The sequence below is a fragment of the Cebus imitator genome, unplaced genomic scaffold, assembly GCF_001604975.1.
Source record: "Cebus imitator isolate Cc_AM_T3 unplaced genomic scaffold, Cebus_imitator-1.0 Scaffold41, whole genome shotgun sequence".
NCBI classification, from domain to species: Eukaryota; Metazoa; Chordata; class Mammalia; order Primates; family Cebidae; genus Cebus; species Cebus imitator.
The window spans coordinates 8546022-8565569 of record NW_016107356.1 but is presented as its reverse complement, the minus strand read 5'-3'; the positions used below and the strand labels follow the sequence as shown (position 1 = coordinate 8565569).

Below are 19548 nucleotides of genomic sequence, written 5' to 3'. Positions count from 1 at the left end.
CAGTGCCTGACTGTGTCATTGGGGACCCACAAGTGACTGTCTCTGTAGCTCTTTCTCTTGGGTTGGTCAGCACCCCCTGGGGAGAATCCTGCCATTGTAAGCTGTGGAAAGAGTGGTGGAATGAAGGTGGGGTTGTTGGAGCCTGGCTGCAGGGTTCTGAGGGTCAAGTTGAGGGAAGATCCCGGGGGAAGTGCCTTGCCATTCACTTGGTTCCCCTTTTCAGCATGTTGGCTCGTGCCCTCGCTCTGCAGAGCCTAGAGTCCCTGATTTCTCTCTGGAGAGAAACTCTAGGTTACCTGGCTGCAGGGGGTCAAAAAGGGGATATGGGAGGAGGAGGGAGCACTTGAATTTCCCCTTTCTCCAACACTCATACACTCTCATGTTTTCAGCCCCATTCCTTGCTCTAGTCCCACCCTCTGACATGCTGGGACCTCTGATTTCCAAACCTCTCAGGGTCCCATGGTGCAAACTGCCTTTCTCTCTACTGACTCTCCCCATCCTCTGGCAGGGAGGTCCCCTCATTCATCAGCTGCCATTCTCCCATTTGCTTCTCATCTTCCAAATTTTGCAAACATCTTCCACAGGCTGTTGTCCCTTCTTTCTTTCCTTTGTCCGTTTGAATTTCTGCTCTTCATGATATTATTCTAGAGGTGAGCTCACAAGTTCAGTCTGCCCTTTTTATTCCTGGTCCTGTTACATTTTAGAGATGAAGTGAATTGCAAGTCTTCTTGGATGAGTGCTGCATGCTACCACAGGATGCGGTATCTGTGAGTGAGGAGGGCCAGATGCACGCAAAGTGATAAGATGATCACGATGAAGCTCACACTTATAGAATGCTGACTGTGCTGGGCTTTACCTGGATTAACTCCCAAAATCCTCACAACAACCAACTAGGAGGGACTCTGTTATCCCAGACCCATAAAGCAGGAACCTGAGGGACGGCATCATTAGCGACTTGCTCAGGGTCCCATGGGGAGAAGTGGCTAAGCTGGACATTGCACCCAGACTGTCTCACCCAGATCTGAAGAATGTCATGATCCAGGTCCCCCTACCAGATCTTCCCCCCGGCATTTCCAGAGTTGCATGTGCTGTGTTTCACCCCTTACCTTAGACCTTCGTTTTCTCTGATACACCCAAGCCATTGTGCTCATGAGTTTGGCTGTGATGAGAACTCCCTTGGTCTTCAGTCCACTCAGCTAACATTTTTCAGTACTGGATTTCTTGCTTTCATTATCTAGTCCCCAAAATAAACTTCTAATGGGCAAGTAGGAACCCCTGTTGGAACATGCATATGTGCGTACGTACATGTGTACACAGACACGCACACAGAGAAGGAACTTGTGAAGAGACACAATGTAAAACTAACAGGTAAGAAAAAGATATGGATCGTAAGACTAAGGACAAAGCAGGTGAACAGGCTACCACAGCCAGCTGATATTACAGTAAGTTAAAAACAAGGAAATTGTTTCAAATTCTTTTTATTAATAGTATCGATGATTAAAATTAATGTTAATAACTGACATATTTTTGGTTGCGCTTTCTTGGGACCCTGTAGACAGTAGCACAGTTGTCAGAACAGTCTTGCATGACGGACATTTTTATCCTCATTTGACATTGAGATGTTAGGTGATGCTCAGAAATGTCAACGTGACTTTCCAGGGACACACAATCAGTAGCACAGCCTCAGTTACAACATGTGCACACTTTTCACCACAGTAGCTTTCCAAAACATTGAGCCCAAATAAGTAGAAAGACTATGTTGAACATGCAGGTTTTAATCTCAGTAAGAAATCCACTGGATTGTTTCTTAAGCTCCGAATCAAACATTTTTTACTTCATCATTTCCCATTTGCCGGTGGGTCATTTTCTCTGGCAAGTTTCAACAGAAAGGCTCACAGAAACACGCAATGACACGCATACAGACATGCACACGCAGGCACATGGTTCAGGAGACTGAAGTCTGGGAAGGCAATGGTTTCGAGATGCTTTTTGCACTGACTAGAAAGCAGAGAGAGGCTAGTGGCTGAGCAGAAGGATCCTGTCCAGGTCTTCATCTAGACTAGAGTGTCACCAGCCAGCCCAGTGTGGGGTTCCAAGCCTGCCTCCCACTGGGCAGCATTTCCACAACACCTTTCTGCTCCTGGAGGCTTTATTCCCATCCCCATCTAGCCTCTCTTATGTTAAGAATACACGATTCATGTTTGTAAACTATAACAGTGTTTGCCTCTTCCTTTTTAACAGTTTATCGTATTACCTAATACATATTTTTGAATAAACATTTGCTTCCTTCTAAGCAGGGGGACAGCCAGGCAGTATTTAGCGGTCTCAGAGTACAGGGCGCTGCAATTTAAGTTGAGAGAATTCTTTTTCCTGTCAGGCTGTGGGCCCCGGGGATGGGAATGGATCTCTTTGGGTGACATCCTGCAGAACTACTGCAGCCAGCTAAGGTGGGAGAGGAGAAGTTGGATGGGTTACCAGGAGACAGAGTACATTCTTCCTGATAATCTCCTTAGAAATGAGAAAAAGCTCCCTCCAGTCTTTATAGTTCCAGCTTTCATCTGCCTTTCACCCACAGGTGCTTCATTCCTCGGCTTGAGTAAATACCTTCAGGGAAGAGGAACCAGATGCCACTATTTTTAAAGCTGAGGAACTCTTTGTTCAAATAAAATTGTGCGTAAAAGCCCAATAAATAGCCCGTCCTCCAAAAGGGAAAACTCTTTTGGTGGGAGCCAGACCCTCCTTGCCCTCCTGCTCCTCCCAGCTTCTCTTCTCCTGGAGGTGGGTGTGAAAACTGCTAGCCGACCTCTTCTGTACATTTTTTTTTGTGTTAGTTAATTCTCATGCTCCTGTGAGGACGTACCTGAGACTGGGTAATTTATAAAGCAAAGAAGTTTAATTGACTCATAGTTCCACATGGCTGAAGAGGCCTCAGGAAACTTTCAACCGTGGTAGAAGGGGAAGCAAACATGTCCTTCTTCACATGGCAGCAGGAAGGAGAAGTGCTGAGCAATAGGGGGAAAACCCCTTATAAAATCATCAGATCTCATGAGAACGCACTCACTATCATGAGAACAGCATGAGGTTACCACCCCCATGATTCAGTTACCTGCCCCGGTCCCTCCCATGACACATGGGGATTATGGGAACTACAATTCAAGATGAGATTTGGGTGGGGACACAGCCAAACCATATCATCTTGTATGGGAAAATAGAGACCCAGAACAGTCAGCTCCCCCAAATTGTGAAACTAATGATTGCTAGAGCTGGGACCCTAGCCTAAGGCTTCATTTCCTTGATATTCATAGTTGACCCTAGCATGACTCAGGTTGAATGATACTCAAGTCATGCTAGGGTCAACTATGTTTGGACATAGATGGTAGGTAATAGCAAGGGATTGCTACTACCATGACCCCAAATGTTGATGGCCTAGCTTTCAACTCTGCTGTCAAGCTTACTTAAACACAGAAAAGGTTATTGCGAAGTTATGTGTCTTCCAGATTGTATTTTATGCTCAGTAATTGTACTTTAAAAATATCACATTGAATCCTTTTGTAACAGTTTTTGGGTTTTAGAAATGAGAAGGTTATTGTTATTATTACTTATTTATTTCCTTAAAGGATTCATGCCTATGAAGTTTCCTCTTGATTACCTTTTCATTTATTGAATTACTATTTATTTATGTATATATAATTTCTTTGTATATATATGTTGTATACATATAGTATATATATAGTATTTACATATGTATTGTGTATATAGTAGTATATAAACTATGTATATTATATATATAGTTTTTTATACAGAATTTTTTGTTGGAGGAAAGGTTGATTGTTATCTATAGCAGATACTTGGGGTCTAGTTGGAAGTTTCTTCTCAACATTCTTTTTCAAAAAAATTTATTATACTTTAAGTTCTGGGGTACATGTGCAGAATGTGCAGGTTTGTTACATAGGTATATACGTGCCGTGCTGGTTGCTGCATTCATCACCCCATCATCTGCATTAGGTATTTCTCCTAATGCTATCCCTCCTTAATCTGCCCCCTTCCCTGCTATCCCTCCCCTAGCCCTGAGAACACATGGACACAGGGAGGGAAGCATCTTCTCAGCATTCTTAATGCTGACATTTTCTCCTGCATATTCCCAGGGATGGGGAACTTACTACCTCATAAAACAGCCATTCCCATTACACACAGCTCTATTTGTGAGTGTGAGCTTTCTCACATTGACCTCAAATATGTCTCTATCATTGCATCTAATTTTCCCTCCTTGAATAGCACAGTAAAGTGACTACTTTTGCTCATAATTGGGAATAGGAACTTCTAGAATGGTACCTAGAACTCTTACAGTAAATATTGACTAAATAATTTCAAAACTGAATAAATGAATGAATATTTGACTGGTCTTCATATATTTTAAGGCAGTGTTTCCTTGAATTTCTCTTTTGCAGATAAAATACAACTAATTATTTTAACCTTATTTCATACAATATGTATTTTAGAGCTATCATATGTTGGTTTTATTTTTCTGTGCATATTATTTTTTATCAGTGTTCTTCTTAGAGAATTATATACAGAACAGGTCTTAAGAAATCTGAGACCATTATATTTTGTGATCTGGACCTTACGGTTCTTTCGAGGCAGCAGCTTTAGGGCAGCCCCATCACACTGCCTTTGGAAACACCGTGATCCTTTTTTTTTTCTTAATATCAACTTTGCCAATCTACATCCCTCTCATTTAGTAAAAAGAAGGACCTTTAAAACCCAAAATAAACAAAATAATTCAAAACTTCAAATTGTATCTTATGAAGTTGAAGGAGATGCAAATGATTGTTTTCTTAGACATTTATTTTCTGTATTTTTATCCTGATAAGGAATAATTTAAAAATAGATGCGTAAAGTTTCTAAGACAGTCAGGCCTCAGAAATCAATATATGACACAGAAAATAGAAAAGTCAAAAAGAAATAAGAAAACAAAACTCCAGACAAACAAAAAGGTACCCAACCAAACATAAAATAATTCACGCATGCTAATGTAGCATGGAGCAAGGTATGTGAATTCGTTGATAACAATGACATTTATGAAACACTCACTTGTGCCAACCAGGGTTGTAGGCTTTATACACATGAACTGATATGATCCGTACAAAAGCTCTATGAAGAGTCACTTTTTAAATCATTTTTTTCTACTGTGCTTAAAAAAAACACATAAAGTGAAAGTTACCATCTTAATCATGTTTAAGTGTAGAGTTCAGTAGCATTAAGTATTTTCACATTGTTCTGAAATGAAACTCCAGAACTTTTCCATCTTGCAAATCTGAAACTCGATACCCATTAAACAATAATTCCCCTCTCCTACTTTCTCCAGCCTATGGTAATCCATTCTGTTTTCTGTTTCCATGAATTTCACTCCCTGAGATACATTATATAACTAGAATTATATCATATTTGTCTTTTTTTGTGGCTGGCTTATTTCTTAGCCTAATGTCCTCAAGATTCATCCATATTGTAACATGGGACGGGATTTCCTTACTTTTTAAGGCTGAATAATATTCCATGATACGTATATTCTAAATTTTGCTTATTCATCCATCCATGGGCATTTGGATTGCTTCAACTTCTTAGCTATTGTGATTAGTGCTTCCAAGAATGTGTGTATGCAAATATCTATCTCGGCTAATTTGAATATATGGACATGGAAGTGGGATTTCTGGACCACGTAGCATTTCTGTTTTTAATTTTTGAGGCCTCTCCATACTGCTTTTCTGAGTAGTGTGCCATTTTACAATCCCACTGTGTTAGTCTGTTTTCATGCTGCTAATAAAGACATAACAGAGACTGTAATTTATAAATGAAAGAGGTTAAATTGACTAATGGTTCCACATGGCTGGGGAGACCTCACAATCATCGTGGAAAGCAAAGGAGGAGCAAAGTCATCTTTTACATGGTGGCAGGCGAGAGAGAGAGAGAGCATGTTCAGGAGAACTCCCCTTTATAAAACTACCAAATCTCGTGAGACTTATTCACTATCATGAGAACAGCACGGAAAGATCTGCCCTCATGATTCGATTGCCTCCCACCAGGTCCTTCCCAGGACACGTGGGGATTATTACCATTCAAGGTGAGACTTGGGTAGGGACACAGAGCCAAACCATATCACCCACGAACAGTGCACAAGGGTTCTGCTTCCTCTACATCCTGACCAACGCTTGTTTTTAATTTTTTAAAAAATAATAACATTCATCCTAATTGGTGTGAAGTGACAACTCTTTGTGGTTTTGATCTGCATTTTTCTGATGATTGGTGATATTCAGCATCTTTTCAATATGCTTGCAGACCACTTTTAATGGGGATGCACTCTTACTGTGCCCATTTTATAGACAAGGACATGGAGGCAAAGGAAGGTTAGTTAGCTTATGCAAAGTCATATTCAGGCCAAGTGATGGAATCAGAATTTGCATCTGGATGGTTGGCTGCAGAATCCTGATGTGCAATCACTATGTTTATACCCCTCCCTAGGGGAGCCATATTGCAAGGTGGGAGGATGCCCTCTGATGCTGTTCCTTCAAGATGGGTGATAAATGCTAAGTATAAGGGAGGGTTTCAAGTGCTTTAGTCCTTGGGCAATGACTTTCTGGAATGGTGATACTAATGGTGTGATGATTCAAGCAGAAGCCAGTTAAGCTTGGTTTCCAAAGTCAAGCACACCCTCTAGAACTGTCTGGGATTTGGTTTGCAGGTCTCAGGGCTGACGTGCTTCCTGACTTGAGCCGCGAACCTGGCAGGAGAGAGGAGATGCCAGGAGGATTGAGCTGGGATGAGGGTCACAGTTACCAAGAGGTCAGAACAGGGGTATGGAACTTTTTGCCTCTATGCACAGATTGCTGCCAAAATGAGGGGTGGAAACGGCATGGAAATCAGGTGTGCACACAGTAACGCAGAGATGTTCTAGTGCTACAGAGGATTACATGGATTTTATCCAAAGGGAAGGAAAGTAGTAAAAGGGAGGTCAAAATTGGGACCACGCCATCCCTTAAAGGACGGGAAGGCTATAAAAATCTTCCCAGGCTGTTAGTTATTTCATCTCAGCTGAAAATGACATATATAGCAGCAACAGAATGTTCAGTTACCACTAAAAGCAAAATTTCCCCCAATGTGCTTTAAAGAGACGAGACATGTGGGCGTTTAGTGTTACTGATTCTTCCTGATTCTTTTTTTTTTCCACCAAATTTTCTGTGACTCATAGAAGTCCTATTCTCTTTCTTAACCATGTGAATATGTGAAACCATGTACTTGGTCCATAACATTTTTAACCAAGACAACCTTAATGGGAAATGAAGTGTGGGGAATGGTGTGTTCTGAAGGTACCAACTCTTTTCTCAAGGGCAAGTTGCACTCTGAGTTGAAATAAGTGGAAGAGGGTGTGTGGTCAACTCCCAGGAGAAAGCAAATATTTGTTCCCTAGCTGAAACATTAGGAATGAGCCAGTGGGCAGACGCATCCTGGTTTCTGCCAAGGCTGAATGCAGCCCAGATTGTCAGAGCTTTATGCATTCCGTTTCAAATTCTACAAAATGCATAGGATGAGGCATTAAGAAAGTGACCCTTCATCTTCTTTTTTTTTCTTCCTCATTTATTTTTTTCTTTGTAGTGCCTCTCAGTTTAGCTGTACTTCTTTCTGAGGGTGTAGGATGAATAACTATGTATCTCACAACCCTATGAGGTCTGAATTCTTCTTATGTTTTAAAGTGAGTGTATCAAAGAAGAAAGTCCTCAGAGTCATTTCTTAAAGCTCCTTCTTTTTGACTGTAATCCTAGGAAAACAGAAAGGGGTTCTGTGCTAAAAAAAAAATGCACTCAGGGTGCTTTTCAACTTGTGCAGCGTGGCTTGTTGTTTTCAGTACTTGTTTGTCTTTTCTTCCTCAGTGTTCACTGAGAAGATGGGTGCTCAGAGCAAAGTCAACATTGCCCGCTTCCCTTGAAAGTGCCACTATGTGACCAAATTCTGACCAATAGAATGGAAGGGCTGTGTGCACCTTCCAGAAAGTGTCCCTCAAGGGAAGGCTGAATTTCCAGGTAGAGGAGTGCCCTTGTCCTTCCTGCCCGCACTTCCCTGTTGCATGGCAGAGATGATGGCTGGAGCTGGAGTACCCATGCTGGATCAGAAGGAGGAAGCCCTGTGTTAAGATGGCAGAATGGATGGAGCCTGGATCCCTGATAATCATACCAGGCCTATCAGCTTGTTTTCCTATGGTTTAAGCCACTATTATTAACAAAACTGTATTGTGGTAAAACATACATAATATAAATTTTACCATTTATCTATTTTTAAGAGCATAATTCAGGAGTATCAAGCACATTTGTAATGTACAACCATCATCACATCCATTTCCAGAACCTTAAGAATCATCATCCCCCAAAAATCTCCATACGTGTTGAATACTGATTTCCCTTTCCTGCTTTCTACAGCCCCTGAACAGAAAGGAGAATCCAGGTTGGATTCTCCTTTCTGTCTCTGTGAACTTGTCTATTTTAGGTAGCTCATATAAGTGAAGTCATACAATATTTGCTCTTTTGTAACTGACTTGCTTCACTTTGCATGTTTTCAAGGGTCATCCATTTTGTAGAATGGATTATAATTTCATTTCTTTTTTAAGGCTGAGTAATATGCCATTGTATGTGTAGACCACATTTTGTTTACCTATTCATCTGTTGATGATAAATGGGTTGTTTTCACATTTTGTTTATTGCGATTAATGCTGCCATGAGCATTGATGTACAAGTATCTCTGTGAATTCCTGCTTTTGATTCTTTTGTGTATACACCCAGAAGTTTAATTGCTGGATCACATGGTAATTCTATATTTAATCTTTTAAGAACTGTCATACTATTTTCCACAGCAGCTGCACTACTTCACGCTCCCACCAGCAGTGAATAAGGCTTCCAATTTCTCCATATCCTTAACAACACTGGCTACTTTTTGGCGGTGGTGGTTGTTTTTTTCTACTGGCCATTCTAATGAGTATGAAGTGGTATCTCATTGATGTTGAATATTTTTCTATGTGCTAATTTGCCATTTGTATATCATCTTTGGAGAAATGTCTATTCATGTCCTTTGCTCACTTTTGAGTTGGGTTGTTTGTTTTTAAGGCACCATTATTTAAAAAAAATCAGTGTTATCTTTGGTCACTTGCAATTAAAATGGATTTTAACTAATACACTGCCCTGCTGCCTTGGTTGTGATGAGAATCCATTGAGTGGGGGAAGGTTTGCACTTTTCATAGAGATCTGATGTATCAATGCTGGAAGCCACTTAAACTTGCCTCTGGTTTAGGAGCAGAGAGAATGGGCAATGTGTCTCAGTTTACTTCCCTGGAGGCAGAACCAGGGATGGAGGAGCTTAGGTCTCCTACCCTCTCATCCAGGTGTTTCCATCTCACTGCCTCCCACGGGGAGCTCTGCAAGCAGGCAGCTGGGAGCCTTGCATTCCCTTGTCCAGGGGCTGCAGGACTCTGTGAATAGTGCAGTCAGTGCAGGAAACTCTCCTATTGAATTATAAATGTTATTGCCTAAAACAGATCATCTCTTGGCATTAACAGTACTAGTGACAGTGATAACAGCACCAATGGTAATGATAATTTGTTTAGAAGGGTTTGGAGGAAAGGGTTACTGGGGATGGCCCTAGTCCTTAAAAGCTGTGTACTGCTGCTTTCTTTATCTCTTGATAAAAGAGAAAAAACTTTTAATGCAGACCTCATGAATGGGGATTGTTTAATGAGAAATTGTGTAAACATTTAGCCTGTTTGCTGCCCAGCACAAACTTAGCCTTGTTGACTCTGGAGCATGAAAGGTGTAATTCTGAGAGTTTGTAGCTTGTGGAGGGAAGGGGCAGGGAAGCTCCATGAGAGAAGTGGGGGCATGAGAGTGGAGGTGTGGTGTGCTCACCGTGAGAAGGGAGCCACCAGGTTCCAGATGGGAGGTCTGTCCTGTGCTTCACAATTTCTCCCAGGAGGGACGTTGCAGCCAGCTCTCTTTTCTCTACACAGTAGCTGTGGGTGTGCAGGTGGCTATTGAGCAGGGATGTTTTGTGTTTTAGATTGACCCCTCCCTCAGTCCTTAGATCGTTATGTTTTTCATGGATGTGCTAGTCATTCTGGGTAGTGCATGGAGCCCATCAGTCATTGATGCTCACATGGTCTCTTAGATGGGCAAAGCTCTTGACAACATTTTTTAAATGGTGAGCTTGTGTGACCCTTTTATGACACAGTGGTGTTTGTTTTTTATGACTTAGGCAGCATCCAGGGTAGAAAAACAACTATAAATACAGAGAAACAAAAGAAAGAAAAAACAGGCTATGTATGGTGGCTCAGGCTTGTAATACCAGCACTCCGAGAGGCCAGAGCAGGTGGATCTTGTGAGCTCAGAAGTTTGAGACCAGCCTGGGTAACATCATAAAACCCTGTCTCTACAAAAATATACAAATATTAGTCAGCTGTGGTGGCATGCATCTCAGGAGGCTGAGATGGGGGAGTGCTTGAGCCCAGGAGAGTTAGGCTGCAGTGAGCCAAGATGACACCACTGCACTTTAGCCTGGATGACAGAGTGAGACCCTGTCTCAAAAAAAAGAAAACAAAAAAACCAAAAAAACCCCAAAACAAACAAACAAAAAAAAGGGAAGAAAAAACTCCTTGTCATTTCTCTATAGAGTTAGCCACTCTTACTATTTTGTTTCATATATTTGCAGACTGTTCTATGCATAGTTATATAAAGATACACATGGAAAAATTACCACATCCCTTTCTTGTGTAGGAGTATTAAGATATTTGCAAATACTGAGGATGTTAGACAGATAAGAAAGTCTGGCTGTCTAATTCACATCTTTAAAAACATGGGACAAAACCGGTTTCTTACCAAAACACTAAGAGTTCATTTTCCTATTTCAAGCATTCTTGCTGGAATCATTCCCCATCCTAGCCATCATGCCTTGCATGCTTCTATGGTTCTTTATGTTCATCTTCTATAATACCACATAATAAATGTAAAAATACCGAACATGATGCATTAGTTTTTATATACTGTGTTGCTGAGCATGTTGTTCAGCTGATTTTTTTTCTCCTAGAAGACTTTCTGAAGAAAAGAAGCAGGTTGTTGATTTATATTCATTGGAAGCCCCCTAATCTGAATAATTATTTCACAGTATTTTCCTGTCATTACAGCCATGCTATCAGCCCATTCTTAAAAACACTGAGTTAGGATATTATTGAAAAGTGGTACTAAAGCTTCCTTTTTTTGGGTCACGAATTCACCTAACATTTCCAAGTAGACGTCTTTAATGTAGTTATACATTAATGCCTTGGCAATTTCATGATTTTTGTTTGATTGTTGGTTTTGTTTTTAGTTTTAGTAACTCAAGTAAGTGCCGCTTTACAGGAAGCCTTAAGACATTCATTTTTAGACATGAAATATTGGACATCTACTTTTGTTGCCTCTTTAATTCTCTTTTTTGCAAATGATTTTTTTATTCTGTGTATTTAAAAAATGTTTTGTATGTAAATGCTACTTAAGATTTGATGGTTTCATTGTTTTGTTTGCCAACACATTTGTTCAAATGACGTACAGTGTTTTTAGCACTTTACTATCAATTATGATTATAAAACTGTAGTTTATGTCTACATAAACTATAAAAATTTGTATATGAGGGATTAGACTTTCAAGTAAAATGAAGGCAAAACTTTTTGGTTTTCATTTCTTCAATGTCAAATTGTTTGTCATCATTTGGTTACTGTGATTGGCACATTCAAAAAAGATATATGATTTTCTGACCAAAAAGAGGCCATCAATCCATAAATAAAGGTTATAAATACATAATACTAATTTGATTTCTCTTATTTAGCTAATAATGTTAAACCATAAATTTTAAAAAGGCATGATTAAAACTTAAAAAGATATAAAAACAACACATTATGCAAATAAGTGCTTCCCTTTTCTTACATTTTTATATACTTTGATTTATCCTTGATGAACTGACCTTAAAAGATCATGTGTTGTAATGTGGCCCTACCAATGGGCGCCCAAATGTGAGTAATGCTGCAGTGTCTGAAGTGGGCTGCACTTTATTTAGAGGAACTAGTGCACTGAGCTCATATTGATGTCACAGTGATGCCAACTTGCTCTAAAATTTTACAAGCCCTTCTCACTTTCTGTACCTCTCTCATCATGGGCAGGCAACATTTTGCAAAAATGGCACTGATCCGTGGACTATACTCTGAGTATCACTGCAACGGACTATATTATGGTTTGCAGGTGACTCAGAATTCAGTTCTGAATATTGAATATTATCATCACTGAATATTATCATCAAGACATTTTAAGAAAAATGAGCTTCAGCCAGTCGTGGTGGCTCATGCCTGTAATCCCAGCACTTTGGGAGACCGAGGTGGGTGGATTACCTACGGTCAGAAGTTCAAGATCAACCTGGCCAACATGGTGAAACCCCGTCTCTACTAAAAATATAAAAATTAGCCAGGTGTGGTGGCGGGTGCCTGTAGTCCCAGCTATTCAGGAGTTTGAGGCAGGAGAATCGCTTGAACTCAGGAGGCAGAGGTTGCAGTGAGCCGAGATCATGCCACTGCACTCCAGCCTGGATAACAGAGTGAGATTTGGTGTCAAAAAGCAAAAAACAGAAAAGAGCTTCAAGTATTATTTTATTATAATGGTTTTTTAAAGGCTGTTTCAATGAGTTTTATCTCAGATTACTCTACATAATCACCATCTTGCCAATCATATTAATTAGTACGTACGTAAGTGAGAATGCTTTGCCTTCAATAAAAAAGCTGGTGGGGGAGAAATGCTTTTATCTCAGAACCTGTTCAAAAATCAACTGTTGATGTGAAAACGAACATGGGTTGAGATCCTGAGATCAGCTGTCGGAGGTCAGGCTGGCTTGGGACTTCTTGGAAGCCGCACCGGGTCATGTGCTCGAGTTTGAGGAGCGTTCTGCCTTCTGCTGTGTGACTTTCTGCAAGTGCAGACTCACTACTGCAGGCTGCTGATCTAGCACCTTGACAGAAAGTGTCCCCTAAGAGATATTTCAGCCTCTTTCCTGGAGAACAAGACTATGAATGAAAGAGGAGGCGAAATGGGTGGCACTTAAAAGATCAATGATTCTTAAAAACTAATGGTGCAGTGTATACCTATGTAACAAACCTGCATGTTCTGCACATGTATCCCAGAATTTAAAGTAAAATAATTCAAAAAAACCCTAATGGTACAAGTAGGCCAAATCACTCTTCTTCAAACCTTTACCTCTAAGAAGTGAATTTATATACTTCCAAGATGTTGTTTTCTTCTATCACAAACTTGTAATGCTGAAGATGAGTATTCTGTGTATAAGAATGAAATGAATCAGCACTTTTTTGAAGAGTACCTTTATCTTTAAAAATTACAGCTTTATGCCATATGGTTTGGATAGAGTCTATTTCTGCTCTAAAAAAAATTCTGAAAGGATGAAGGTGGGTTGAGGTGTGAAATAATGTACTTCTTCTCAAGCAGCGATGACAGCACATTGTCTTTTGGGACAGAGTAACAGAAATTTAATATATATTTTTAATTTTATACATTTATTTGTTCATTCAGCTTTCTGAAAAAAAGTATTTTCTGTGTGCCAGGTTATTTGCTAAATACTGGGCATATTAAAATAATAAGGCATATTCTTTTTAAAATGCTTACAGTCTGGTATGGAAGATAGCCACATGAACAGAAAACTTTAATACATTGTGGTAAGGGTTATGATGTTCCAAGTATTTTTCTAGGTGCTGTACATTTATTAAAATATCTGTTCCCTACCACATTTGCATCAAATGGGTGCTTATATTATCCCAATTTACAGAAGAGAACATTGAGACACAGGAAAGTTAAGTGTTCAAGGTCACATAGCCAGGGAGTGGTGCTGAGATTCAAACCCAGGTGGTCACATCAGTGAGCCTTGTTCCCAGCCCCACACTGTGAACGGAGGTGGGCAGGAGCTCTATGGAGAACTAGAAGTGGTGTCTCACAGCAGAGCTGATGCATGGACTGTGTCTACGGGGCCGGGAGTTCACCAGGATGAGTAAAGAGGAGAGGTTTTTAAAAAATTTATTTTAAGTTCTGGGATACATGTGCAGATGTGCAGAACATGCCGGTTTGTTCCATAAGTATACAAACCATGGTGGTTTGCTGCACCTATCAACCCGTCATCTAGGTTTTGAGCCCTGCATGCATTAGGCATTTGTCCTAATGCTCTCCAACTCCTTCCCTCCCACGGTCCCCCAGACAGGCTCCGGTACGTGAACTTCCTCAGGGAGGAGAGTGTAAGTGGGTATGCCAGAGCACGCAGCCAGGTGCTTAGGTGCTTGGTGTGTTGCGGAGACAGCCAGGGCTTTGCCGAGGCTGGACCATGGGATGGGTGGTGGGACATGGCCTAGCATGATCTAGAAAGTAGGAGTGGGGGCTGCTGAGTCACGTGGTTGGGCTCACAAGGAGCTTATTTTGAAGGCTTCACATATAGCCTGAGGGATGAAGGCCAGGAAGCTCTAATAAATAATTTCACTGTTCCCAATGAAAAACATCTCAAGAATGTTTTTATTTGATACGTGATTACTGTAACTCTGAGACCTTTAAAAAATTATTGTAAAACATTTGCTTGGGAGGAAATTACGAACTTGTTTTGTTTCATCAAAGAAATGGCAGAGACAGCCTTGAAGAAGTCTAATGGCTAGCTGTTAGGTATTGCATTGTTTATTTATGGAATGATGCTCTCTGGGGGTCAAAGACAAGGGGCCCACAGGCACAGATTCATTTGAAGTTCAATACCTGCTGCACCGGTGGAAATCTTTGCCTTATTTCCATGTTTTCTCTCAGTGCTGAGCAACGTAGGTGCATTATTTCTGGAGGGAGGAACTCACCCTGAGCCTAGGATCTCATGCTCTGCCACCAGGATGCCTGCAACAAACTAACACACACATGAGCTCTGTTGCACAGTGTGACTGCAAAACATGCTCTGCTATTCCAGTGGCAAAACCCCCAACACTGCCAGAGAGGGCAAAAAGTGCAATTGTGTTTGGAATTGTGTTCAGAGAGACATTATAAATATCTTAAATGTGGCCAGTCTGCTCCACATTTTAATTCAATAGGCAGGGAAAGAGAAATGAATCTTGGTGTTCGTTGTTTTTATGTTTGCTTCATGCAAATTTTATGTATATGTGTATGGTATGTGTTGTGTGTGTTGTGTGTTGTGTGTAGTGTGTATGTGGTGTGTAGTGTGTAGGTGGAGTGTTGAGTATGTGATATATGTGTGGGCTCTGTGTGTGCTCTGTGGTGTGTATGCATGGTGTGTATGATGTGTGTGGTATTTATGAGCATGTGGTGTGTATTTAGTGAGTGTGTGTGTGATGTGTGTGTGTGGCATGTATATGTGGTGTGTGGTGTGTTCATGATGTGTATGTGAGTGTATGATGTGTATGTGATGTGTGTGGTGTGTATGTGGGGTTTATGTGTGATGTGTGTATGTGGTCTTGTGTGTATGTGATGTGTGTGGTGCATGTGTGGTGTGCATACTTTGTGTATGTGGTATGTATATAATGTGTGTGCGTGGTGTGTGTATGTGATGTGTGTGTGGTGTGGTATGGCTGAGCATGTGGTATGTGTATGGTGTGTGTGGTATGTATGATCATGTGTTTGTGGTGTGGGTACGTGGGATGTATGAGCATGTGGTGTGTATGCATGGTGTTTATGTGATGCATGTGTATGTGATGTGGTATGTGTGATTGTGGTGTGTTATGTATGAGCATGTGGTGTGTGTGTGTTATGTATGAGCATATGATGTATGTGGTGTGTGTTGTGCATGTGGTATGTATGAACATGTGGTATGTGTGGTGTATATATGTATGGTGTGGTGTGTATGTGATGTGTGGGGTTTGTGTGTGTGTGGTGTGTGTGGTGTGGTATGTGTGCGCATATGCTGTGTGTGGTGTGTAGTATGTATGAGCATGTGGTATGTGTGGTGTGTATGTGATGTGTGAGGTTTGTGTGTGGTGTGGCATGTGTAAGCGTATGATGTGTGTGGTGTGTGGCATGTATGAGCATGTGGTGTGTATGTGTATGGTGTGGTGTGTATGTGATATGTGGGGTTTGTGTGTGAGGTGTGGTATGCATGAGCATATGATGTGTGTGGTGTGTGTGAGTATGGTGAGGTGTGTATGTGATGTGTGTGTTGTGTGTGTGATGTGTGCTGTATGTGTGTTACCTACTGATGTTGAAAGAGACCTGGGACCTGTTCCCTCGGCGCGGCAGAGCCCTGCTTTCCTAGCTGTGAGCCGGCCTTCAGTCCCCTCTATTGACTTGGCCAGGAAAGCAAGAGCGGCTCTGTTTGGTGAATCGTGTTTACATGTGGAGTGTGAGAGGGCTCACATTTGGCTAAAGGAGGGCAAATCCCGTCCCCTACTGAATGAAGGCCTGTGACAGGTATGTGCTTGCACACTGCACAGTGGTGCCTGAGCTGCTGTTTGACGGCACGTGGTCCACTTTCCTCCCATGTCCCAGCACAGCTGGGGCTGCACCTGGCCATCTGGGTAGGACCCAGGCTCCCACAGGCTCCTGGATCAGGCTGCCTTCCTGAGCAGCTGCGTGTGTTTACCTGGAGACCCGAGAGAGCCTCTGTCTCCTGAAACTCCTCAGCCTTGTGTTCCCAGAGCTGTGTCAATGTCAGCCATTCTTTCTTCATAGCAGGCTTTCATTGCTGGAAAGGCACGAGTGGGGACTCAGAGGAGCATCTAAATGGAGTCTGGAAATTCCAGTGGTAAACTCAGACCATTTTCGTGTATTGCCTTAGGCAGAACCTGCAAAACCCTCTGGAACTCTCTTAGGCTTGGTGGCCTGATATCTATGAGGGAGACTAACCCTCCTTTCTGGAGGGATCTGCCAGAGTAGATTGGTTTTATTTATGTATTAGTCAGCTTTTGCTGCAGTAACAAGTGGCCTCCAAAAGTCTCAGTGGCTTATAACAGCAACCACTTGTTTCTCACTCGGATGACTTCAGATCCCTGGAGCTTCGTCAGGCTCAGCTAGGCCTAATGGAGGTCCATGTGTCTTTCATTCTGGGTCCCAAGTTGAAGGGACAGCAGCTCTCTGAGGCATGCATTTCTCATGGCAGCAGGCAGATGGCAAGAGGCAAGCAGCAATCCATGTGTCCTCTTAAAGTTTCCACCTGGAACGGACACACTTTCACTTTTGCTCACATTTACTGGTCAAAGCAAGACACATAGCCCGGTCCAAAGTTCATGGAGAGGAAAATATGCTCTGTACTGACAGACAAGCACAAGTCACAAGACGATGTGTGGAGTTGCATGAAAAGTGGGAGGCCGGCTGGGAGGGGTGGCTCATACCTGTAATCCCAGCCTTTGGGAGGCTGAGGTGGGTGGATTTCTTGAGCTCAGGAGTTCAAGACCAGCCTGGGCAACATGGTGAAACCGCGTTTCTAGTAAAATCTAAAAAATTAGCCAGGCATGGTGATGTGTGCCTGTAGTCCCAGCTACTCGGGAGGCTGAGGCAGGATAATTGCATGAACCTAGTAGGTGGAGATTGCAGTGAGCCAAGATCGCACCACTGCACTCCGGCCTGGGTGACAGAGCGGGACTTGGTCTAAAAAAAAGGAAGAAAGAAGGGAAGGAGGGAGGACATAAGAGAGAAGAGTTGGGGACAATAATCCACACTAATCTGGAATTTATTTATCACATAAGGGGGTTAGTCTGTTACTTCCTGAGTGATCTCATCTCATCCCGTGGCTTCCAATCCCACCCATACCAATGACTCCCAAATAGTCTCATTCTTGAGCTTCCCTTCACACTCAAATTCCTGTATCCAAAATTTTACTTGACATCTTATTTGGATACCCAATAAGCATCTTTGAAATCCTCCAGTAGTTTGGGTTCTCACAATAAATGCTGAAAACCAATGATATCACCCTTAACTTTTTTTCTGGATGAAAAAGCCATGGGTGAAGTATGTCTAAGGTCTTTCTTACTGAACAAGGCTGTGCTTAAGAGAATGTCTAGAAGGAGCTTCCAAACAGATTCTACTTTCCAAGCTTTTTTGTGCCGTCTTGTTTTAGGACTAAATTTACCAGCCTGCTGCTGCAGAACCACTCCCCTCCCCGCCACACCCGTGTACTGGGAAACTTGACCTAGCTTGGTGGAGAGAAAGCCTGTACTTGTGTAATAGTGGATGATGGAGTCCACACATCCACATTTAGGCCTGCATCCTTCTCTCTTTCTCTCTCTGTTTTCTCTCTCCTTCCTTCCTTCCTTCCCTCCCTCCCTTGTTTTTTCTTTTCCTTCCTTCCTTCCCTCCTTCCTTCCTTCCTTCCTTCCTTCCTTCTTTCCCTTTCTCTTTCTTTTCTTTCTTTCCTTTCCTTCCCTTCCTTCCCTCCTTCCCTCCCTCCCTCCCTCCCTTTCTTCTTCTTTTCTTTCCTTCTTTCCTTCTTTTTTTCTTTTCTTTCTTTCTCTTCTCTTTTCTTTTTCTTTTCTTTTCTTTTCTTTTCTTTTCTTTTCCTTCCTTCCTTCCTTCCTTCCTTCCTTCTTTCTTTCTTCTTTCTTTCTTTCTTTTCCTCCCTCCCTCCCTTCCTTCTTTCTTTCTTCTTCAGAATCTCACACTGACACCCAAGCTGGAGTGCAATGGCACGATCTTGGCTCACTGCAGCCTCTGCCTCCCAGGTTCAAGCAATTTTCCTGCCCCAGCCTCCCGAGTAGCTGGAATTACGGGTACCAGCCACCACACCTGGTCAATTTTTTGTATTTTTAGCAGAGACAAGGTTTCACTATGTTGGCTAGGCTGGTCTTGAATTCCTGACCTCATGATCTGCCCACCTCATCCTCCCAAAGTGCTGGGATTACAGGTGTGGGCCACCACGCCCAGCCAGTCCTGTCTCTTTCTTTCTCCAAAATCCATGCGTTTTCCACTACACAAATGCCATTGATAATACCAGTGACTCATGGCATCCTTAAAATTTCGGTGATGGGGATATTTTATTGGTTAGGGATCTCTGTTTTTCAATGTGTTAAAAAACTTCCATTCCTTACCTGTGATACAGTATAACCTGTAAAAGTAAATAAGACCAGTGTTCTCTTTTATCGGTCATGTTTGAATTGCACTGTTGCTCCTTCCTAAGCAGCCAAGCTGGCCGCAGGCCTGCAGAGTGTGTTGGGGATTTTGTAGTGAGAAGCCAGAAGTCAGATTTGGCCATCACACCTGAGTAGGAGGGTTGAACCAGCATTGTTTTTAGTCCTTGGAGTTGTGAGCAAGAGCAAAAGAATCAGTCATCGCTTTTCTGTTGCATATCCCCTTCATCCCCTGAGATGAAGTCAACCAAACCCAGCCATAACAAACCAGATTAGAGCAAACAGCCAAATAGCAGAAGACACTTGCTGAAGAAATGTAATACTGATTTATGGACTCTCTGTATGCAACACTTTAAATGCTCATTTATCATTTGCAGAGGGGACAGAGCCCAGATATTCCG

General features: G+C 41.9%; 1 protein-coding gene across 3 annotated transcripts in view; it reads left to right on the top strand.

Moving 5' to 3' along the window:
- ERG (ETS transcription factor ERG) overlaps nt 1-19548 on the top strand; it is a 280293-nt gene that overhangs the window by 23338 nt on the left and 237407 nt on the right. The window lies entirely within an intron of this gene.